The sequence below is a fragment of the Chionomys nivalis genome, chromosome 5, assembly GCF_950005125.1.
Source record: "Chionomys nivalis chromosome 5, mChiNiv1.1, whole genome shotgun sequence".
Lineage (NCBI taxonomy): Eukaryota > Metazoa > Chordata > Mammalia > Rodentia > Cricetidae > Chionomys > Chionomys nivalis.
Window position 1 is genome coordinate 5,914,014 of NC_080090.1, and position 25,139 is coordinate 5,939,152.

The window sequence follows — 25,139 nt, forward strand, 5'->3', positions numbered from 1 at the left end:
AGCCATCCATGCTTAGATGTATGTCCTCACAATGGGTGACTTTCTGAATGGGCTCTAACAAACACACTTGGCCTTCTGTGTGCGCCTGGTTTTCCTCCGCTCGAGAAGCTGTAACGAAATAGCACAAACTGAGTGTAACGGAAATTCGATTCTTGCTTTGGAGGCCAAGAAATCCACAATTCAGGCAGCAGTGAGTCTGGTGCACGGTGCAGGCCTGCTTCACAGCTCAGAGCCAGAACCCTCTCATTCTGTCTGCTCCTGGTGAGAGGGGCGAGGCCGCTTAGGCCTCTGATAAAAGCTCTGATCCAATTAGGAGAGGTCAGCTGTCAATCACCTCATCACATACCGAAGACCTGCCTCCCCAAAGCATCACATTGATAGCTCAATTTCAACAACAGATTCTGGTCCTAACGAGACAAGTATTTCGTCCTTAGCAATGTCTTAAAGCAAGCTTCAATACTGCTCTGTGCGTTCTTATCTCTGGTGCGAGATCAGTGTCCTAAAAGCCAAAAGAATAAAAGTCATCATGAACGAACATAGCAGCTCTCTGTGTGGAAGAGTGTCTGGAATATTCTTACCCTAGACTTTGTAATGTCCTCATTTCGACTCCTCTTTTCCAAGACTAATGACAAGCCCAGAATATTCATTTGCTTCACTAAACAACCCCAGCTGTTTAACTTCAAAACTGGCATTCTACAGTTTCCTGATAATAAATTATGGTGATGGTGGTGATGATGATGGTGGTGATGGTGGTGGTGATGGTGACCATAGTGATGGTGATGGTGGTGTTGATAACGATGGTGGTTGGTGGTGATAATGATGGTGGTAATGGTGATGATTGTGGTAATGACAGTGATAGTGGTGGTAATGATGGTGATGGTGGTGGTGGTGGTAGTGGTTATAATGATGGTGATAATGAAGGTGGTGGTGATGATGTTGGTGGTAGTGATAATGATGGTGGTTGATGATAATGGTGGTGGAAATGATGGTGATGGTAGTAGTGTGGTGATAATGGTGGTGGCGGTGGTGATAATGAAGGTAGTGGTGATTATGGTGATGGTGATGTCCATGGTGATGGTGGTGATGGTGATAATCATGGTGATGGTGGTGGTGGTGGTAATAATTCAGATAGTGGTAATGATGGTAAGGAGGAGGAAAATAACAATGATAAGCACTGAGATCATACTATCTCTCTGGTGGATACCTGAACTATCAATCAGAAGATTTATTTACAAGTGTGGGTTGTAAATGCTCTGACAGTGGGGAGTCAGTCAATATGTGCTGATTAGTTTAATATTAGTTTGTGCCTTCACTATGTTCTTCAGCTCTTCTTTGAAATCTTATTCTAAGTCCAAAGCACATTTCATAAAAATTTTTATTACAATCTCATGAAAATATTTAATGTCACAAATCAGGAATTTTAAAAACAGATAATAAAAGAAGCACAGTAACACTTCAAAGTTTAAAGGAACTGGGAAATTGGTTTACTCTACTGAAAAGAACATCTGTGTCCACTTCAACACAGAAAGGTAAAAAGCCATCCAGTAAATCTCTGCAACCAGCAGTCTCTTTGGACTTTGTTAATTCCAAGAAGCCTGACTGGAGTGGTTTTGTCCAACGTATTTTGAGTGGATGATATAAATGACGGTTTGAGCCATGAAGGGGTTGTGGCTGCCCACTGGCTCCATTCCCATTCTCTCATTCCTCACTACTGCACCCAGACTTTGTCTAAGGCAGAAGCAATATTCACCTTTCCAGAATCGCTCTCCCCTCGATGGGGCTTTGTTGAAGGAGGCAACAAAATGACAATGACAGCCCACAGGATAATTTTTTTAATACAAAAGCCAAATTCACTTCGCCTTTGCATTACCCTTAGCCCTTCCTTTCCCATCTGGAATATGCACACGATATAATGCCACATGGAGAAAATGACAGGCTGAGAAGATGGAGGAGGACCGTGCCCTTAGGAGCATCCTCTTATGGTTCATGAGCTCTGAACTACCAATTCAGGCACCCCCACACTGCTGCAATTGCTTGTGCAGTCTAACATGTGTCTAACCAATATTGAAAGCTTCCAATGCCTCTTTTATGTGTAATTTGATATAAATGTCATTGACAGATTATAAGTGTAAGCAGAGATTTCACATTCATTTCCTGGCTGCCCAGATCCAAATACTAACACAAAAACTATATTAATTACAACACTGTTTGGCCAATGGTTCAGGCATAGTTTTAGCTAGCTCTTACATCTTAAATTAGCCCATTTCTATCCATCTATGTATCACCACAAGGGTGTGGCCCACAGGTAAGGTTCCATTATCTTTCTCCTTTGGAAGCTACATAGCATTTCTCTGACTCTGCCTTCTTTCTTTCTGTATTCAGTTTAGTTTTCCCCACATACCTCTATTCTGCCCTGCCATAAATCAAAGCAGCTTCTTTATTAACCAATGGTAATAAAACCATATTCACAGCATGCAGAGGGGAATCCCACAACATATAAGTAATAATTTTTTTCTAGGTAGTTGTATATTCTAGGCTTTACCCCTCTAATTTGTTAGCATGGTTATTATTAACTTTAAATTTTTCTTAAAATTTGCATAATGCCATATCTTTACTGGTATAGGCCACATGAATACAGTTGTAGCATCCCTTTCATCATCTTATAATCTAGACACTATTGACAGGCTTCCTATTAAATATGATGGATAGATTAGAGACAATTGCTTGTCTCCATTTGTTCATCTATAATTATGTGGGGACATCGGGATCTCCTGTCCCATTGAGGTTGCTAACTACTATGAGACAGTATGTAGGAAGTGATTTGGACAATGTTTTATCTAGTAAGATTTCAGCACTGACAGCAGGGATACTGTTAACTGCCGTGTCTCCATCCATGCCTAGAGCAGCTCCTTTTCAGTGCTGTCTTCATTCACCCTGTCTGTCCATCCCTGAAGCAGTGACTATCTCCAGGCAGCCTAGGGCTTACTGTTTCAGAGCAGCTTCCCCTGCAGCTACCGGGTGAAACATCATCTCTTCTCTCCCTTTTCTGCAGGTACCACTTTTCACATCGAGGCTTTAAGCATATGTGGCCCATAACTTTGTGACACTAATGTAGGCGGTATCAGCGTAAACTATGGGATTCTGCATCTCTATACACCGCCTAGTCCCTAGAGTCCCCAGCAGTTGGAATGGAGAGGACAGAAGCCAAGTGTAAGGACCATAATGATTTCTAGCTCCTATGACTGCTTTGGCTCACCCTGGGTCTGAATGCCTCTGAGTAGCCTCTTGCATTCCCCCTGCCTGGCAGAAAAGTGAACCAGAGACTAGCAGACACATGGCCTTCCCACCTGAGTTGTGATGCCGTACTACGTTGGTGAAGCCATCTCCAGTTAGTCACTCAGTTGCCCTGGCAGTCGCTTTACAGTCCCCTTTCTTGTCTCCCAATTTTCATCTCCTTTACAGTTTGTGTCACATGTAGACCACTGATGAGTTGCATTTCAGAATTACATATTTATTTGTGATCTCCTCTAGTTGGTAGGTAGTGGGCTAGATGTTGGGAATTCTCCCTTAAGACACTACCCTAATTTTAAAATGTTCACAGGACTGTTGTGAAGAAATATAAGTAAGTTAACAATTAGAGTGTGGTGTAGGGTGATGGGCTGTGATGACTGTGTGAGGAGGTTGGGGGAGACACCTGAGAAGTTGACATATCCAGGGTCATAGAGTTTCTAAGAGTGGGGAAAGGAGCCTTGACTGGCTTCCAAGACAGTGAAGTTTATGTAGTTAGAAAATAAGATACATTCCTGTTTCTTTGGCTGTGTACTTTATAGTATTATTATATATATTATTTATTAACAATGTGGGAAGTCCTTCAGTCTATGTGTTGTTTTTATTGGTTAATAAAAAAAGAAGCTGTCTGTGCCTGTGATAGGGCACAGTAGACCTAGGTGGGAAAACTAAACTGAATGCTGGGAGAAAGAAGGTGGAGTCAGTGGGATGCCATGTAGCTGCAGGAGAAGAGAGGCATTGGAAACTTGTCAGTAGGCCACAATCTAGTGCTGACCCACAGATAAATAGAGATCGGTTTATTAAAGATGTAAGAGCTATAAATATGCATAAGCTAATTGGCTAAGAAGTGTTGTAATTAATATAGTTTCTGAGTGATTATTTTGGGTCTGAGTGGCTGGGCAACAAACGAGCATGTCTCCGCCTAGAGAATGATGCTCACAGTTTGGGGGGTGGGCATAGATACACATAAGACCTGAAAAAAGCTTTAAAAAAAGAAAAAAGAGGGCTTCTAAACCCAGAGAAATGGGAGTCAATTGGAGCTTGTTGGGAGCCACATATTTTTAAATATGCTTTGTTTGTTGATGGCAGGCAGAGGCATGGCTCCTTTAAGAGGTTTCCTGACTCAGCTTTAGTGGCAAAAGCTGAGTAGCTTCTTTAAGGGAAGGCTTCCTGATTCATGCTGGCAGCATGAACTCTGGCTCTTTAAAGAGGTACTGTACTTAAATGGGGTTTGTGAGCAGAGTGCTACAACTTGCTTAATGGCAATATAGACCAGCTGTGTGCCTGAAAATGGGGATGTGAGCATGACTCGCAGAGCTGGCACTGAATGGCCCTCTGCCATTTTTGACTGGGCAGAGCCAAAAGGCAAAACAGCCTTAGTCCTAGCCACACTGCTTAGCATTTTAAGAAGCACTCTTGGACAGAAAAGGATTACAGATACACAGTAGGACAGATTCAGACATAAAAGACCCCTAAACGAGGCATAGTGTGTTCAAAAAATGTATGTAGGCTTGAGAGAGAAAAAGAATATATAAGGTTAAAAAAAGTAAATGCTTTTAAAAAATAAAACAAAACCTTTAAAGAGACAGAATACAGACAGTCATAGATTAAAGGAGTTAACAAAATAAGCCATGTAAAGATGGAAAATACACAGAGGATCTGGATTATGTATATTTTTCTGTTTTCTTTTAATTTTTTGACTGTGGATGAGCTAAGTATAGAGAGACATTTCATTTTACAGGCTGCTAAGCTAAACCAACATATATACTTTAAAGGTTTCTTAACTTCAAAATTTGCATCTATATGTTGCTTTCTGCCAGATGAAGCAGAACATGTCAGATGGGGGACAGTGAATAAAGGAATCCCACATTAGTTCTGAATAGGGTATGCTAAGGTTTTCTTTATTAAAAGGAAAACTCACAAATCACAATGAGGAGACAGAAATGGAAGCCAACATCCAGGTGTGGTGAGTGGGAAAAGGCCAAGAGGGTGGTCCCACTGACCTTTTGGTACCCAAAGTCATGCCCCACCTGGTCCAACCTCCCAAAGACCACTGGCTGAAGGAGGTTTCCCATCACATTAATAATGTTATTTGTCCCTTCCAAACACATCCATAGGCTAATAAGATGCAAGTAAATCCTCCCCAGTTGAAGTTCTTTCTTCTTAAGTACAACAAATTGGCAATCGAGATTAGCCATCACGTACACAGAGATATATTATATACATTGTCATTCCAATATATATATACATATTCATACATACACAAGTCATGATGCACACATAAATATGTTGTCATGTACACATACAACATATACTCACATATGCACATGTATGTTTACACCTACTCGGATAGGTACCACTGTATATAGCACAGTTACACTCACACTCCACATATAATCATCTATGCACAAGACAAAGCTTGGGCTGGTCACACAGAGACATTCCCCATGTTCTTGCTGATGTGATAGAGTACCTTGTTCCCTCCAATGCCATATTTTCATGGCCCATCCTCTTCTTTTCCCTCCAACTCCACAAAACAGCCCTTGGAGATAGCCATGACCTTTACTTTACAATGTATTTGCTTAATGTAAATTGCTTAAATACATTGTAAAGGGGGCTCCAAATGGTTTTTCAGCACACTAGGTGATATTTCTGTGCGGAGATCTTTAAATGACAAACCTGACACCTGTCGATGAGCCTCCTGAAAGCATTTTTTTGAGCCAGGACAGTTGCTCATCTAATTCAGAGGTTCTTAGCATGTGGGTCACAACTCCTTGGAAAGCCTCCATCTTCAAAAATATTATTATGATTCATAACAGTAGCCAAATTATAGTTACAGAGTAGGAATGAAAATAATAGTTGGGGGTCACCACAGCATAAAGAATGGAATGGTGCCAGTGTTAAGGAAAGTTTAGAACCACTGCTCTAATGGGTCTTTAATGGGAATCAATAATATATAGGCAAAAGAGTGGCCTTTTATTTCAGGATTTTTTTAAAAAGATAAACCACTGTGAAGGACAGACCCCATGCCCAGCACGAGATTGCCAACACTAGACAAGCTCAACGGCGTTTTGGAAGGATCCTTATCTCATAAAACTTTGGGCATACTTTTGGGGTCTTGATATTTTGTTTTGCTTTTGTTTGTTTGTTTGTTTTGCTTTGTTTTTCCTTACAGGTCTCTTGTTTATATATGTTGGTTTCTGGAGTTGTGTTGTTATGAAATTTCTCTCTGTGTGTGTATGTGTGTGAATATGTGTGTCTCTGCTTCCACATGTGTGTGAACAAGTGTGTCTCTGTTTCTACACATGTGTAAACATGTACATCTCTGCTTCTACAAGTGTGTGAACATGTGTGTCTCTGCTTCTATGCATGTGAACACGTGTGTCCATGTTTCTACACATGTGTGAACATATGTGTCCTGGCTTCTACATGTGTTTCCAGGGCTTTTTCCTTCATTCTTTTCATTTTGGAAACTAGTTCACTTCATCCTATTCCTATTCTGTCTGTTTTTATTTTATGTTTTATTGTTTTATTATTTTTTAGATGCCTGTTTATATTCTAATGGGAGAGAGTGTATATATATATATATATATATTTCGGTGGGTGGGGAATTGGGGAAGATCTGGAAGGACTTGGGGGAGAGGAAACTCTAATCAGAATATATTGTGTGAAAATCTATTTTCAATTTTTAAAAATTTGAAAAAAGATTGGATAAAAGATAAAATAAACATCCTATTTTGTGCGCTTCTCCACCAAGTAGCTCCTACTCCCTCTTTTGTTACACCTCATATCTCAGACAGCTGGCAAGCGATCCCTTACCATCCCCTGCTTGAAGCGGGCCAGCTAAACGCTGAGCACTGTGCTCTGTACCCTTCCTCACATTCTGGTTGTTCCCACTTTTTTTTTCTTTCCCACGGCCAACACGAGGAAAATGAACTTTGGGTCAGGTAGTGTAAGCAACAGAACACAAGATGATTGCCAAATATGTAACCATCCAATCCGCTCCACAGGAAAAACTTCATTAACGTTAACGTCGAGTGCAGAATGCTTGTTTGGACGTCCAGATGTTGGAAAGTGCCGTATCCTGAGTAGCTGAGATCGCTAGGCTCTTTCCCATCGTCCTTCCTGATTCTGACTGCAAGTTAAGTTTCGGGGAAATTCTTTCCCATTACTGTCTACTGATCACATCACGAAAGCATTTAAAAATCCAACTGGTTTCCTATACGAAGAAAGAGAAGGCACAACCACAAAGATTTGTGTAAATGTCGCCGCCGTTTGTTATTGGAAGCTGTGCTCGGCCGGTTGGAGGATTACTGCAGCAAGTCGCTTCCTCCACAGACCACGGACACCCAGACACGCCCACACACTCACACCCTCTCAGGTCTCTAGAAATAAAAATGATTTTCCACCATTTCTCTCTCTCTTTTTACTTCTGTCTGTGGGTTTACGTTCTTGAGCGTTTTCTAGTCCTGGAAAGCACAAAGGCAGGAGAACTATCCTCTCCATAGAAGGCTGAAAGGGAAGGCCAGAGTCAGGAGGCACCCCACCCCCCAGCCAGCCCCCAAATGCAGCAAGTTTAAGCTCCTGTCCCAAACTGTGGCTCACTGAAAAGAAAGAAAAGGGTGAGGCCACAATGCTTAGCTTTAACTCTTTCCTGCCAAGAGCTGGACCAGATGCCCATGGTTGCATTTTTATGGACTTAGGTCATAAATGGGACACGGCTCACTCTTTAGTCACTTGTCACTAAAGAGAAGGAATGTGGTGTCCTCACATGGAAAGAATGCCATGCCCTAAACATTTATTTCTGGCCATGTCTTTCCCAGCCTTGAGATCAAAACTTGAACTAACAGATAAGCCTAGGTCCTGGGCCCTTGCACTAATCCACTCCTTCCCACCCGCGGCAGCATGGTGCTTGCCCAGCTTGGCCTTCCTCATGCTTTGCCCCAGCTGGAGCTCGAGCAATCTTTAATTTCTGTCTAGGTTCAAAATCTCCACGTTTTCTCACACCTACTCATTTCTCTGGTAGGATTGGGGTTCCTTTACCATCTCCCTCTGCTTTGCCTGGGTTTCTAATGAGACAATTCTGCTGATTAAGGATCTGGCATTCCCACAACACTGCCTCTCATCCATGGTTGTTTCTGTATGAGGAGTGTGTGTGTGTGTGTGTGTGTGTGTGTGTGTGTTGGCAGATCGCATCCGAGTAGGTGAATCCTGTGCATTTTCTAAGCTAGTAGATGCTAAACCAGCATCCTTGGGCAGCATCCCTGTTGGAATTGGCCTTTCCCCGTGAGATCTGAGCACAAAGGATGGTCACCACATCAAAGCCAACAATTTCTTATCCAATAAGCAAATCCTCTGGTGCCTGCAGAGTTCATTCTGTATCAAGGGGACAATAATTTTTATATGCAGATAAGAATCTAGATTGGCAGTTTCTCTACATTCTGTCGAGGCACACTGACCTCTTTCTCTGCTCAGGCCTGCCATTGGTCCCAGGGTCACACAGCAAGAATGCAGTGTATGTATTCAAAACCAGATTTTCCCAAACTTAGAAAACAAAAACACACTGAAATGCTTAATGATAGAAAAGAAAATGTGCCAACATCAAGGGCTGGAGATTCAAAGTAAGGGTTAATACACTCATTTTAGCCATATGTTAACTGCCCCAAACTATTTATACAGATGTTGCTTTGTGTCTGTTGGGGAAAGGTGGGTACAGGGCTAGCCTGTGTAAAAACACTCTCCAGTTCCATATCTTAATAAATGTATGACTTGGGGAAGTTGTCAAGCTTTTTAAAACCCCAGTTTCTGAGAAGTGTGGCCCAGGGGTGGTACCTTCTTCCTACACCAGAGACTTAGATGAGAACCAAATGAGTTTTAGAAAGACAAAAATCACATGTCTCTCATTTATCAGTTCAAGCTTTTAGAGATACGTAGAATCAGATCTGAGCAGATGACATGAAAGCAGAGCCAAGCTGTCTAGAGGAAAGAAGGAAAATACTGGCTGGGCGAGGGAAAAGACAGAGGAGGGAATCGAGGCATGGAGGGATGGGCTCACAGGGCATCATATATTTTCATGGCACTGGCTTTCCACAATCCTGTTTAAAAATCTTTTCAAAGAAGGGAAAAGCTTGCGGCAAAATAAATAAATAAATTTTCTTGTTCAAATGAACTATTTCATACATAAACCTTAGCTCCATAGCTAGCACAATGGAAAATGTTTACAGATAATTACTGTAATTGATACTACACAGCAAATTCAATTATAAGGAGTCAATGAACTTGCTATTTCATTCATTTATGGGATTTTTGAGAATCATTTTGCAAAGGAAAAATTGTCATCAAAGTAATAAATTGTAAGTCTATGGAGTTGGGGGTGGGGCAAAATATCTTTGTACCATACCAAGTTTCCATAAGTTGTATGAACTATTTACACACATGTGTGTTTATATTCATACGTAGAGACATTTGTAGGTATTGTGTGAGTTGGAGACATCTTTGCCTTCTTTCTCTTGGATCGAATTTCAGTGTTCCACAGATCAGAGGACCTTGTAAAGATACACACCAACATTTTCTCCTTCTTTTAACACCACAAGAGGTGGGGCAGGGGAGGGGAGGGCACTAATTACCAGCAGACCTGCAAACCGCAGTGCTTGGGAGAATATATTTTGTCATTAGTCTTTCTCTGCCTCAGCCTCCAGCTCCCTTCAAGGAGACTTGGCCTCCCAGGGTTACAGAGAGATGCATGGAATTCAGCTGCCTGAAAGTTCTGGGTATAAGTCATCCCTGATGTTGGCTGAAACTGACTCACCCTGCTTAGCACTTCTTCCTTGCTGAGTATCAGTCCTTCAAAGGACTGAATGAGGTCATCTCCTCTTCACTTCCTTCTCTTTTAAAATGCAGAGGCAGGGATCCTTTTCAAGCTCCAGGATCCTGCAATGGTTTTTAAACACACTTTGTCTCATCTCGTTCTACCCTAACCAAAGCATATCAAATTGTTTTCTAAGTCCCCCACCCAAAAAGGAGGTAGAGGTATGTGAAAGGCAAAAGGGAAAATTATAGAAAATTTATAGAATATTTTTTTAAAATACCTTTTCAGCACCAATTACAACTTGGCTGGTTTGAGTTTCACTCAACTCTCATCTTCTTTTCAAGATGATTGGTGCTGACTATGAGATAGAAGATATTTCTGAGTATCATTCTGCTGCCCCTTTCAGGTCTGGAGGCAGGGATCCACTCTGTATCCCAGTCTAGCCTTGGACTTGTATTCTTTCTGATTTTTCCAACTTCCTGGTGCTGGGATTCCAGGAGTGTGCCACTCTGCCCGGCTTTGTTTTTTAAGTATTCTTTTATTTTCTATTTTTTTTTAATGTTTCTATCTGTATGTGCATGCCAATATATGGGAAGGTAGGTGCCCCTGCCATGACACACGTGTGAAGTTAGAAGACCACCTTACATGTCGGTCCTTGTCTTCTACCTTTTTGAGACAGGATCTACTGTTCACTACAGGATATGCCAGACTAGCTAGCCTGTGAGCTTCTGGGGATGCCCCGTCTGTCTCCATCTTCCTTTTGTCTCCACAGTAACTCTTAGTTCTTAGGTGTGCCTTGTCTAGTCTTCCGTGGGATCGGAGGTCACAGGCCAGGTCCTCATGCTTGCACTGCATTTGATTTATCCAGTGAACCATCTCCCCAGCCATGTTTTTAAGTATTTTTTAAAGTCCCCAGGTCTGAGAGAATTGCAGGGTTCCGTGACTCAGGACACGTGGTTGTCAGCATTGGTGTCCTTTGGCAATAAAGCGGTTTCAGAGGAACAGAGGTGGTCAGGCCCTGTAACCTCTGGGGACACAGAGAATGCAATAATACAAGCAGAAATGGGCATGAAATAAAGTAAACTAACAGTTTTTAACATGACTGATGATGTCTCAATAAGATGGTAGCTTAAGAGGGAGAAATAATAATAATGCATACACAAAAGAGAAACTATGTTAAACACATTATCAATCATTGTGTGTTGAAGGGATTGACAAAGCACGGATGAGGGACAATGGTGACAAGGTCACTAATACCCCACCCCAGGCTTACAGCCCACGTGACTAGAAGGAGGAAATAAACCAATGGCAAACCTTTCTTCTGTTACTATGGTAACTGGGGTAACCTTTCCCTGTTACTATGGTAAGACACCATGACCAAAAGCAACACAGAGAAGAGAGGGTTTACTTAGCCTTGCAATTTCAAAAGAAAGAATCTGTCTGTAATAGGAAGATACAGAAACAGACCGGGAAGGCATGGTGGGAAAAGCAGGAAGCTGACTGACCCTATTTGCATTAGCACACAGGAAACAGAACAAGAGGACAGGAAGTGGGGTTATGAACACTCCCACTGTGCGTCACTGATGTTCTTCCTTCAGCACTGCTCCACCTCCTAAAGGTCTCTTAACTTTCCCAAACAGCACCACCCACTGGGGACCACAGGTTAGAATTCCTAAGCCTGGTGGGGACTTTCTTTATTCAAACCACCATACCTAGAAAGAAACTGTGGGGGCAGACAACATGAAACTCCCACACATTCCACCTGTTGTCACTCACCACCCTGCTGGGGTAACAGGATGTCTGATAGTCACGGTTTCTCCATCGCTCCGTATCTCCTGCTCACTGGACTAGAACGTATTCAGAGTGGGAAGATCTCCCTGAATGTCACAGGGGTCACCTGCCTTGTTCTCTGTCCTATCATCACACCTGACACGTAGAAGTGGCCCTGCAAAAGTCACTGGATGAATTTGCACACTGTATAGGCATATAGTCATTTTTCATCTTTTGTCTTCATCCATTTCTTCACTATTCATTCCTGCAAACTCAGGACACTGGGGGAGCGCCCACTCTGCTCCAGCAAAAGACACAAGCATTAAACAGATACCTCAGTGCATAGAGCAGTAAAATGATGGTGCCGTGGAGAACAGGGGAGCCAGATGAGGAGAAGCTCTGATTCCGTGCTGGTTGTATTATGGCCTGTTCTGGAAGTTTCTGTGAAGCCACGACTGCTGAACTGGTATCTAAATGATGTATCTGAGCAAACATGGCAAAGATGAGGGAAAGCCATGCAGATGTATGGAACAGTGAGTGGTCCGGAGTGACTGCAATGGATTAGAGCAAGAAACGCTAGAAATGTTAACAGAAGCTGGATCACTAAGCTGCTGACTGCTCAGCAGAGCCAGTATGCCGGACGCTTTTCTATCAGTCAAGTGTAGCCAGCCAACTCAGCTCAACCAAACATAACTATGGTCTGCGAGCATTGGAGGTTTTTGCATTACTTTAAAAATGGTTAAGAAAGCCCCTTCTGCTGGGGCCAAGTGAGTGGGTCTCAGACATGGAGAGCAGTGAAAGTTCTCTGGAGGCCATCCCAGAAGAAGAAGGGCTTGACCCAGACACGTGGAGAAGACTGGGCCTACCTAACACAGGTTCCAAATGAAAAGATCCAAACCGGCAAGGACATTCTTAGGCAGCTTTCCAGGTGCCTTGACACCATCCGCCTGATGTGCAAAGTCACACTGAGATTGAGATTCAGATAAAACTCTCACAGATGTCCGCCCACACCGAAGGCCAGAAAGAGTGACTGCACCTGAGGTTTCCGGTGCATTCCTTCAGATCAGAACAGATGGCATGCTAGTCATTTGCTCCCTGTGTGTGCTCCGAAAATATTCTTAAGCAAAGGCACAGGCAGCCTCTTCCATCTGGCACAGAGAGCCACTGTGTCTATTCATACCAAGTGGCTCAAGATTCAGCAGAATGAACCAGAAAAGGAGGGCAATAAACTTGATCGCTTCTTACATACATTCCAGATGAACTGTTCACACATTCCCGACTCTTACATTACCTACAGTCAAGTTTTCCCAACACAATTACCCTCCCACCATGCAATTCTATAAAGGGTTGAGTTTCTGGACAGTTCTGGTTACTTAAATCCTTATTAATTCACACTACTGTTGTTTCATGGTCGAGAAAACTGAGACGCACACACAGGGAGAGAGAGCGAGAGCGAGAGAGCGAGAGCGAGAGCGAGAGAGAGAGAGAGAGAGAGAGAGAGAGAGAGAGCGAGAGCGAGAGCGAGAGGAGGTGACTTAGCCAGCGCCTCAGTTGGATTTGAACCTGAGGTATCTGACTGCAGAGTACTCTCACACCTGTACGTTGTTCTGCCCTCTAAGGTATACAATAACCCAGGACTCACTGACTTATATCCTGGGAGATATCAATGTGTTCCTCTTCATAGGGTGGGCACCATCTCTGTGTGAGCTTACCCCTCTGGGTCATTGCAATACAAAAGTTGACACAGTCTATAAAGAGCAGAGACAACAATTGGATTTGACCTGACCCACCCCTGATCTCAGCTGTCAGTTGCATATAAAAAGAAGCTCACTTGCCCCAGAATTACCATGAAAAGCAGCTTGTTGACTGGTGTATTTTAGTTTCTATTCATACACATTAATTGATCAATTCGACAAGTGTGGATTGAGCCCTTATTCCATTAGGCATGAAAGACTGCCATCAGGAAACCAGGTCCTTCCTATTGTTCTTGAAGTCACAGACTAGTGAAAGAGACAGATGAGAGGTGTTAGAGATAGACTTGGTATCTAAAGGACAATCAGGTAGTGGCACGTGTTATATGAATGAAAGAAAAACAAAGAAAAAAAAACAGGACATCCCTAGGTATGGTGGAGGAGAAGGTTTATTGTAGATGAGGGAGACAAGAGAGGCATCTGGAAGGGTCCAGACTGAACTAAGACATGAGAGGAGGAGAGGAGATGGGGAAGAGATGAACAGAAGAGGGCAGAGCAAGAGACAAAGAGAAGTACAAGGGGAGCAAGTGGACCAAGAAAGGAGCCGAGAACCAGTGGCCAAGAGACGGCATAGTCCAAATGGCTGAGGATATATAGGGAAGAGAAGCTGGGGGAAGGAAAGGAGGAGCCTAGACCCTGGGAGGGAGAGGTTTGGGGTGGGGTCAAGGTGACAGGTTCTGAGAGGAGCCACAGGTACTAGGTGAGGCTTGGCCTGGGTTTTTTTTTTTGAGCTTGTGTGTGTGTGTGTGTGTGTGTTAAAGGGACAATGAAATCTCTTGTGAAACTACTTTCTGCTGAAATTGGGGTGTCCCTGTCAGGGTGCAGGAAGGCAGGAATGATGGTCAAAGAAGGGAAGGGAGGAGCACTAGGCAAAAGATCCCCAGGATTCTATTTTTACATATAAAACGAACTAACTAACAAGACAGCTATAGTCTTGAGGAAGGAGCTGGTTTGCTTGTCTCTGTTAACATAAAGTCCCAATTAGCCATCAACATCACCAGAGATCTGAGAAGGATAAATCATAGCAGGAAGTATAATTCAAATGGCCTTGTGTCCATCAAAAAGGCAGAGACAGAACCCTAGGCTCTCATGGTCTCCACGACTGTGTTAGGGGTCAGAGGTCATATAGGCCTTCCGCTCTCATATAGGACAGCATTAGATTTTCAGCTCTTGCACAGGACAGCAACTGCCTTCGGCTGCCAGACCCAGAAAGCCTGAGAGAGTTTCCCGTGAAGGAGGAACCTGGAAAAACTGAGCTGCTGTGGCAAGGCAGAGCAGGATCGTCAACCCAACAGTGTGTCCATGTTGTAGGCAGGGCCATGGTGGCAGGTGAGGCATAGGGTAGTTCTTTCTTCCCAGTGGCTGGTGTTACCATGATTCAGATGGAGTTGTTTGTGCCCCATAGTCTTCGGAGACCTTATGCTCACCACCAGGAGCTGGCATTTCTGCCTATCATGAGAAGCTTTTTATTAAACATTTTAAATGTCATATTCAGCAGATCTATGAAGAGTTTGAGGACTATCATTTTTAAGAATACCTTATTTTGAAATAAACTTGACTTGTTTTTAGTTACTAGCTTTAGGTTTAAACTTGGAGAGACATACAGGAGGCTCAATAAAGTTCGTGCCTGTAAATGAATTACATTTGCACTTAGCATGACTGTGAGCCTCGTTCTGAGTGAATTAATGAATTTGGTCTTGTGTGAGGTGACTGGCCATTAACTTGCATGTCTTAATCATCTTTAACAGTTTACAATGGTAGTAGCTTTTATAGGACTTTACAGCTTTATCCCTGTTAAGTTTGAGCCTTAAAACTATGAGTTGAAGATTTAACTGAAGATCCTTTAGTATCAAAATAAATTTGAACCATAAATACAGTCCCTAGGGAGACTTGGAACTTTCCCAATCTCTTTTATAGTGCACCATTACAGAATATCAGTTTCTTGTAAATATCTGTGTTTTTCAATAGTTGTAGGTGACCCTGTGAAAAGTCATTTGACCCCATATGAGTCTCTGCCCACAGGTTGAGAACCACTGATCTTAAGATATTTTTGTTTGGTTTGGTTGTTGTTGGTGGTGGTGTGGAGAGCAGAGAAATCATAGAGATAAAATGTCTTCTTAAGAGTGAAAAGTAGAGAGGCCTTAGACATAAGAGAACTTTGGAAGTGTAGAGCAGAGAAAGTTGAACTATGAAAGATTTGGGGTCATTTGTTTGTACAGTGGCCGAGGTTGTTACGATATGAGGGAATCTGAAAAGCCAGTGTGTCATCCTCAACCAATGATTGAGCTGCACTGAGGCCAAGCCATTTGTGGCAGGACAATGAGGCTATAAGAACATCTCTGAGTCCAGGCAAGAGAAGTCTGTAAAATGACTTCTGCCCGAGGGAGGGTTTCTCAAAGAGGGAGCTGAGAGACAGAGCAGCTCAGGAAGGCTGAAAGCAGCTGCAGGACTTTCAGGAGGGAGATGATGGGGATCAGGAGAGCGAAGAGTAGGAGCTCCACCTGGAAGAATTTCAATATTGTAGGGCCCAGAAGGATTTGAGGAAATGGCAGGAACAGGCACCTCCTAGTGGGAGGACAGGTTAGGCCCAGGAAGGCACAGGAGAGCTAGAGCAGGTGGCTCTGAGAAGAGCTTGCAGGCCTGGAAGGAGTTTCCGGGAGGGAGCTGCGAGAGGCAGAGGAGAAAGTAAGTGCCATGGTAAGTAGAGAGTTACCCATGAGTTGGGGGCTCCAAAGGGCACAGTAGGCTTCAAGAGCCAGAGCTATATGCTCAGGCAGGCCTAGCAGGCTGCAGAAGCCAGAGAGACACCTACAGAGAAGATGAGGAGAGACCAAGAGTTAGAAAGGTGCTGAAGAGGCAGACTCTAGAACTTGGAGTCAAATTCGATGGGTAGCAGAAGCCAGAAGAAACAAATGATCTGTACATACCCTAGCAAAGTCAAATCAGCAGCTTGGTTCAGAGAGGCCAAATCCCTTGGAAGGGAACTCATTGATGCCAATCTTGTGGTTTCCACATTAGATGAGAGAGAGAAAAAAAAAATGAGGTCATGACACTCTTAGGTACGGTGGAGGAGAAGGTTTATTGTAGATATGAGGGAGAAAATAGCTAGAAACATCTGGAAGGATCCAGACCAAATGAGGCCATGGTGGGGGGCAGCATGAGAAGAAGAGAAGATGGGGAGAAGAAGAGAAAAGAGAGAAGGTCAAGAGGACCAAAAGAGGAGCCACGGACCAAGAGACTGCATAGCCAAAATAGCTGAAGTTGTATAGGAAAGAGAAGCTGGGGGGAAGGGAAGCAGAAACCCAGCCCCTGAGAGGGAGAGGGTTAAGGTAGGGGACGGGTGAGAAGCACTGGGAGGAACCACAGAAACTGAGTGAGATTTGTCCTGGGTTTCTTGGAGACACCTAACACCGTGAAGAGAAAAGCAGGACAGACAAGCAGTCAGAGGCTTGTGGAACAGGCACAATGAGAACAAGGTCACCTAGAGTGTGTGCACATGGTGGGAAGACAGAAGCGTGAACGCCTCCAGCACTGAGGTGGACTCAGGCAGCACTGAGCTGGGGAAGGAAGGTGAAACCAGCTGCAACGGATGCTGCCCACCTTCCCAGGGAATGCCCAGCTGACCTGGCAATGAGGGCATTCTCATTGGCAATCCCAAGGGTATTTTCAGAAGGAGAAAATAGGACTGGAGAGTTAACAGCAAGGGGAGAACACGAGAAAGCAAGGCAATGAGTGTGGGGAAAATAAGAACAAACGAAACCTGTTAAGGAATTTTCTATAATGGAATAGGATACATGGAAGCTTTCAGGGCTGACTTTATTTCTTGGTTTGTTTTTGTTTTCGTTTTCTGAATAGAAAGGCATCAAACCACATGTTTTTATATTACAAGAAACAGTCAAGTAGAAGAGAGAGGACAGATAACATGAAACAAGAAATGGTCTTATGTTTGAAGGTGATGCTCATTTGTATGAACGCAGTCAACATAATTAAGGTAGGAGACATAATGCTGACATTCACCTGCGTAAGGCGTGTCAGTTCTGCAGAAAACAGACCAACAAGTGCACCATGGGTGCAACTCGGCTGCCAATACGTGCCAAGGCCAACACAGCAGTTGTATGCGGTCAGTGGTCACTCTGAATACTTCGTGCGATTCCAGAAAAGGACTTTGATTGTCATCCCGGGTCAGAATTCTTTACTAAATACTCAAGTTTAAATTTCCCCCAAATCTTTGATTTTTCTACCAAAGTCATCTCAAAGAATGATATTTAAAGAGGCTTGGAAGTTGCTCAGTTGGTAAAATAGTCAACACATAAGGAGAAAGACTTGAGCTAAAAGTTCAAAATTCACATAGAAAGCAGACTATACTCTCAGCTCTGGGAAGGAGGAGAAAGGCAGGTCCATAGAGCTTACAGTCCAGTCAATCTAGCTGAATCAGTGAGCCATAGGCCAATGAGAAACCCTGTCTCAAAACACAAGATGGAGAGCAACTGAGGAGAATGCCCAAGGTTGATCTCTGACCTCCACATGCACGTATATACACACAAAATAAAATAAATAACATAAAAATCATACAGAGTATGGGCTACACATTTTCTGATAGGTAGATAGGTTTAGCTAGAACAGACACCTCTCAAAGTCTACCTACATTTTGGATATTATTTCAAATTGCTTCTTCTGGGCATATTTACCCCTCCCTAACCACTCAATAAAGAAAGACATCTCATATCCAAAGCACCGTGGTTGTGGGTTTTCTTAACTGATCTGAGAGTAAGGCAGGCACAGAGCAAATCAGCTTCTACCCATGTAAGAACTGACTAGGAGCCTTGAATATGCCTGGTCCCTGTGAAGATTCCTGCTTGTAGCATGAGAGCTACTGGAGAGATGGTCCCCACTCAGCTCACTCCTGAGACGCACACTTACCTCAGGAGGAAAGCCAGAGTCAGTTCCAAATGTGCAGTCTGTAGCAGGAGGGGGTGCTTGTTGGGGTTTCTGTCCTGCAAGTTCCCACAGTCATTAGGTCCCAAAGAAAATCACACAGAGGTCTCCATAAGGTTATAAACTGATTGGCCCATTAACACAGGCTTCTTATTAGCTCTTGTAGCTTATATTAACCCATTATTCTTATCTATGTTAGCCACGTGGCTCGGTACCTCTTTCAGCAGGGCAGGTCACATTTTGCTTCTTCCGTGGTCTGGGCAGGACTGCCGAGGGTAGATGATTCTCCCACACTACCAGTCGGGGAACAAAATTATAAATGAAGGGGACAGAGTCCTCAAACTCTTTAAGAACACTAAAACATCAATGCCAACTTGATGAAAACACTTTTGCATTCATCATGTTCTCATCTTGCTTTATGAAACAGAGTGCACAGATTTAGGGTAAGAGAAGAGAAATAGCTAAATGTATTGGCAGTAGTTTTCTGACTTCCTTAAAAGTTGATTTGTTGCTGTAGCCTAGCAAATGACACTAATATAAGTATTATATGAATAAATAAGAGAAATAAAAAAATGAATGAATGAATGAGCAGACACATGGCAAAGAGGCATGGGGAGATCATGTCTGTCTCACATGTGCTCTCCTGTGCTCTGTTTCTTCCACGGTGTAATTCATTCATCTTCCCCTTGGTTTGTTTTGGTTTGTTTTGTTTTTAATATCTAAGTCCAATTGCTCAAGCCACGCTAGTTCACTGTGCCTAATGATACCTCATATGTTTATAATTCAATATCAGAAGTGTGTGTTAATATCTGCATTTTGTTTTGTTGTTTGTGCCCCTGGCCCTTTGTCCTTAGCCTCTGTTCTCCCATCAGACTATTGATTTATCCAGCACACATGCAGAAATAGGTTCTAGAGAGGGCTACTCTTTCTGGAGATGGCATATGGAAGCAGGGACTCAACATCTCTGAGCTCACTGAAGAAGCTGGGATGGGATGAAGGATACGGCAGTGTGAAATCAGCTCCCTTATCCATAACCCTTCTGGGATATGCCTGATGGTCATCTTCAAAGCATTCAGTTCGAGTCAGCATCTGAATCATTCACCTATTTCTTTAGTTTTTTGTTTGTTTGGTTTGCTTGCTTTGGTTTGGTTTGGTTTGATTTTTTGAGACAGGGTTTCTCTGGGTAGCCTTGGAGCATGTCCTGGCACTCAATCTCTAGACCAGGCTGGCCTCGAACTCACAGAGATCTGCCTGCTTCTTCCCCACGCCCCCGAGTGCTAGGGTCAAAGGCGTGCACCACCACCACCCAGCCTTCTTTAGTCTTCTGTGCTTACCCGCCCATGGGAGTGTCACTAGCACAAAACCCTCATCAGGACAGGACCCAGGAATCCTTCATTTCCTCTGGCTTTTCCCCATAGGTGATAATAACTCCACGCCATCTTGGAGGAGTTTCTCCTCTTGCTGCTGATGGTAACAGTGACTTAAGAAACTCATGGCCTTGACATTGGGGGTTGGCACACACACCTGTAATGTCAGGAAGCAGAGGCTAAAGGGTCCCAAGTTCAAAGCCAGATCAGGCAACATAGTGAGGTGCTGTAGAAAATAAAAAAAAAAAAGTGGGGCTGGGGGAGAGGAGAGAAGGAAGGAGAAGAAAAACAACAGCAGCACCATGGCCTCTTTAAGATTTTGTTTCCTTGAATGTTGAATAAGATCCCTGGGGTTGATAGTGGTAAGATGGAGTCATTCCCTGGCAAGGAAATGGTTTTTCACAACTAGAAGGACACTCCAACCCTTCCCGGGTAGAACAAGGAAACTATTAGTGATGAAATCTGAAGACTGAAGTGCCCTGGAGAGTTCAGGACCTACCTTCAGATGCAAACCTCAACTTTAATGCTCGCCAGCAACAGTGAGCGCTCCCGGAAAGATTCACAACCAAGAGAAAAGCAAAAGGCACCAGCTGGCACTGCTTCAACTTCTCTCAAACCAGGTGTAAGTGAGGATGGGAATCTGGCCACAACAGTTTAGTTTTGTGTTTTAATATATACTCTTACTTTTAATAATAAAAGATCAAAGAAGGGAATGTCCTGGGACAATAAAGGCATTATATCAAAGAGATTCGGGACACGCTGTCAAGCCTCTCCCCACCCCCTGTGTTAGCAGTAACATTTGGGGACCACCAACCAATCCCTCATGACTCTTATTTCTTTACCTTGTGTCAGAGATGCTGCAAACAGTATAAAAGTTTACTAAATTTACATGGGCTGCTCACGACACCTTCACAAACAAGCTTTGCATTAGATTTCACAACTGCAGGCCCATATAAGTGCTCTTTGGGACACTTAATACATGCCAGAGAACCTGTGGTGCTCAGTGGATTAGAAGCCAAGACACAGTAAATTCTTTCTTTTTGTTTTCATTAACCAGAGTCTTTCTGTACAACACTCCCTGGCCCTGAATTTGTGGCAATCCTCTCAGCTCAGCCTACAGAATCCCGAGATTAAATGTATTTTAAACTTCAAATAATTTCAATTTATGGTATTTTTATTGGGATGGAAACCCATCAGAAATTGAATATTATCCATACCAACTTCATAAGACTCTTTAAGGACAAAGTAGCTAATTCACTCTCGAATTTGATAAAAATGCTTTCCAAGTAGCAGGGAAGAGGCTTTGGTAAAGACTCATTGGTATTATTCTATTATTATTATTATTATGCTTTTTATGCTCTCTAAACAGAGATTTAATGAAAATGGAGGTTAATGAATTCTCTTTGACTTATCAGGGACAGGGAAGGAGAGAGGAGGGAAGGAGGGAAGAAGGAGAAGAAAGAGGGAGAGAGAGAAGAGTAAAGAGGAGAGAACAGAGAGAATGTCAACATCCAAGCAAATGGACCAATAGAACTGCTCCCCCTCGTGCCCACCAAATAAAAACAACCAGAGTTCCTGTCATCCACGTAACCAGGACTGCTTCCATGGCATTGGTGCTTTTGAAATAGAGCTTTATTCTCTAGCTTAAGCTGACCTTGAACTCATGATCTTCCTGCCTTGGCCTCAAGAGAGCTGGAATTGAAGGTTCATGCTATCACACCCAGTTTTTGGCTGCTCTCAGTAGCTCTTGGCTGCACTTCATCTTTCTCATCCTACTCAAAGGTGGCACTTGAGAGGCTGCTCACCAATCAGCCCATCACCATGAGTGACCACATGAATGTGACTTGAGTGACTGACTGCTCATTGACCAACCCATCCCCATGAGTGACCATGTGGGTGTGGCTTGAGCAACTGCTCACCAACCAACCCATCACCATGAGTGATCACATGGATGTGGCTTGAGCAGCTTCTCACCGACCAACCCATCACCATGAGTGGTCACCTGCACCTATTTTTGCCTCCATTTGTCCTTCGGCCCAGGAGGTGGTATGCAGGGGTCATAGAACTGGTGCTTCAGAGAATTTCCCAAGATGCCAAAAGGAAGCAGTATTCTTCCTTTAGGGACTACTTGCATGACAATGCTCACTTCAAGAGTTAAAATAGAAGCTTGGTTTGTTGTAAACTAAAGTGACCAAAATGAAATATTGCCTTTTGTGCTGTGACTTTTCATAAACTACTCTTTGTTATCCATTCTTACAAAAGAGGCATTCCTGTCATTAGTGTTGGCGAGTTTTCCAGCTTTCCTCCAAACTGTTTTATTAACCCCCATTTACCTAAAGGGGAAGCCGGGACATTTTATCTCCATTTTAACTCTTCATCCCCTTATTCTATCCTTCCTCCTAATCTCTCACCTAATAAGAAATATTGCATAGACATAAAGGGTTATCAAGTGGTAAAATAAATCCACGGATGTGTTTAAATGAGATCCACATATTTGCATATAAACCCACACAGACAAATATTTAGATGAATTATACAGCTCTATGTTTAAATTTTGCTTTCTTGAATCAACAGATAAATGTTTATAGAGATTAAAAAAACCTATTATTAATCCTATTATCATTACAGTAGGACAAGGCAGTACAAGAGCCAAGAAGGGATTATAAGGGGCCTCCCTGCTTATCTTCCTAATCGTTTCTCCAGAACATCCCCTTTGGAGCAAAAACAAAATGTCCAAGCTTTCCTTGGGAGCCATGGGTTTCTCTGGGTACATTTATTTTGGAGTTATTCTGGAGGCAAAAGCATCAGAGACACATGTCTATCTGGTTGCTATTAGTGTTTTGGAAACTCCAAATGAAATGCTTCAGGCTAGCAACTAGAGGTGTTGATCAAACAATAGTTTCCCAGCCAACGTCCAAACTGGGTGTACCCAGATGACTTTGCACTTAAGCAGTGGAATTTGGAATATGTGGGTAAAGCTTGACTAATTATAGTGTTGACCACAGTAAAACCATGAAGCATCCTGGCTTATTATGCAGAAAAACACATATAGAAATGTTTATGCTGAATGCACAGTGCTCCTGAGACAGCCATTCCACATGCAATTACCAACTTCATATTCCAAAGAAACCCTGGACCAATAAGTACACTAAATCATTAGAGTTCATGGTGGCCTGCTAGACTACCTCATAGCTTCTCACACTGCTTTATACAAACTAAGAGCATATTCTAGGCATGAAGATATGGGGGAAGCATCCAGATATGAATTACTGAAATAATTACCAGAAGATTCTGCTGCACACATCCAAGGTCTGTTGACATGGTCGAATATCTGCCCATCAGCCTGAGTAAGCTATTACATAACAGCTAAGCTATAATAAAATCCTGATTCCAAATCAAATAAGTCTCCCAGACTTCTAAAATGAGTCACCAACAGCTCTATAAACATACAAAGTACTTGACAAGGAAGTCTCTGATAATTTTTTAGTAATTATGTCTGCAAATTGTTCCTTGCTGACATCACCAGCAGCAATGGTTTCCCATAAGGTTTGCTTCCCTCCTCACATCTGCTTGTTAATCACCGAGGCTTTGACTATTTCTATCATTATTAGGTCATTTACAAGGTCTATGTGATTATCCAGGACTCTCCTTAGTGGAGTTCTTAATTAGTGGAATCTGGGTGATCAAAGCTAGGATAATTAGGGGCTTATCGTTCCTTGCAGTCCTTGTTGGGTGCACACTCACAGAATCGTCATACCTGGATCGTAAAAGCACATTACTCTCTCTCTCTCTCTCTCTCTCTCTCTCTCTCTCTCTCTCTCTCTCTCTCTCTCACACACACACACACACACACACACACACGACACTTTGCAAACATCTTCAAATAAAAGCAATGGAGAGAGAGCGGGGTAGGGTTGAGGGGTCACTGAGTTGACCAATCTTGTGTTTAAAGACATTCCCAAGCACTGGCATCATCCTTATTTGTGTTGGACATGAGATTTCACGTTCTGCTGACATGTGATCCATAAACCAGCTCCGAGCCAAACACAAGTGTCAGCTGCTGGGTCCTGCCCTCCGTGCTATTTGGTGATAAGTACAGGAGAGCCAGGAAAATGGTGAAGAGCGAGCGGGTCTGCTGATCAGAAGAAAGGAGCCGACACGGACAGGGCTCTCAAGTTCATCCCAGGAAAGAGGTGGCCCAACAGGAAAAGTTAGTCAAAGGCCTAAAAAAGTGGTTGACAAAGGGACTACTTGGCTTAAGCTGTGCCATTACAATGGACATGACCCAGAATCAACCAAGCCCTTGATCTCTCTATAACTGTACTCATCTAGTGATAAACACTGGCTCTGTGGAACCCTGAGAAAGTGCAATGTTTAAAGTCATTCAGAATGTGTCTAGAGTCTGGATTTCTCCCGGAATGACCTGTGGAGCTGGCGGGCCAGAAACTTTACCACTGGAATGCAGGTGGCTGAATAAGCAGAGGACTTCCCACTGAAAACAAAATCTCTGTCGGCACAGTGTTGAAGTCTTCAGCAGAACACTTAGAGTGCACACACACAGAGAGGAAGGTGTGTTTCGTGGGAGAAGGGAGTTCTGGAGATACTGTCCAATTGATCGCGGAAGAAACGCTTTGTACCAGTCGAGCACCTAAGCGAGCAATGAGCTGACTCAAAGGCCTACTGTGCGTGCAGTGAGAGACAGCCAAGCAGAGGCTGCACGCTAAGTGATTCTCTTCACTCATCCAAGCGTTTGTGAGACTCTATGGTGGAGCGCCTGCCAAGCACAGGGTACTGAGGAGGCAAAGATGAACAGAATTGAGTCCTTTGTGTCCAGGAGTTCATAAAACAATGGATAAAGTACACCTCAAAGTGGAAATTCAGAATCTAATGCAACGATCACATCACCCAGCTGTGGACAGACATCAGGCCTACCCTCGAAAGGAGCTGGAGCAATGGCTTCTCCCACTGGGGCCATTCAGTTGCCTTTCTAGGCTTCTGAGGGAACAGAGCTTCAGACTCGTTGACTGTATTCCTAGAAAAGAGGAGGAGGCCTGCTTCTTTATCTTAAAAACAAGCAATGGAAGAATGGGTAGGAAACAAAAGAAAGAATGATTTTGTTAAAGAAAGTGAGTCAGTAAGGGAGGAAAAAGTAAAGGAAAAACAAAGTGACCCTCAGAAACGGCACTTTCTACAGGAGACAGGGTGTTTTCTCTCCGCCTC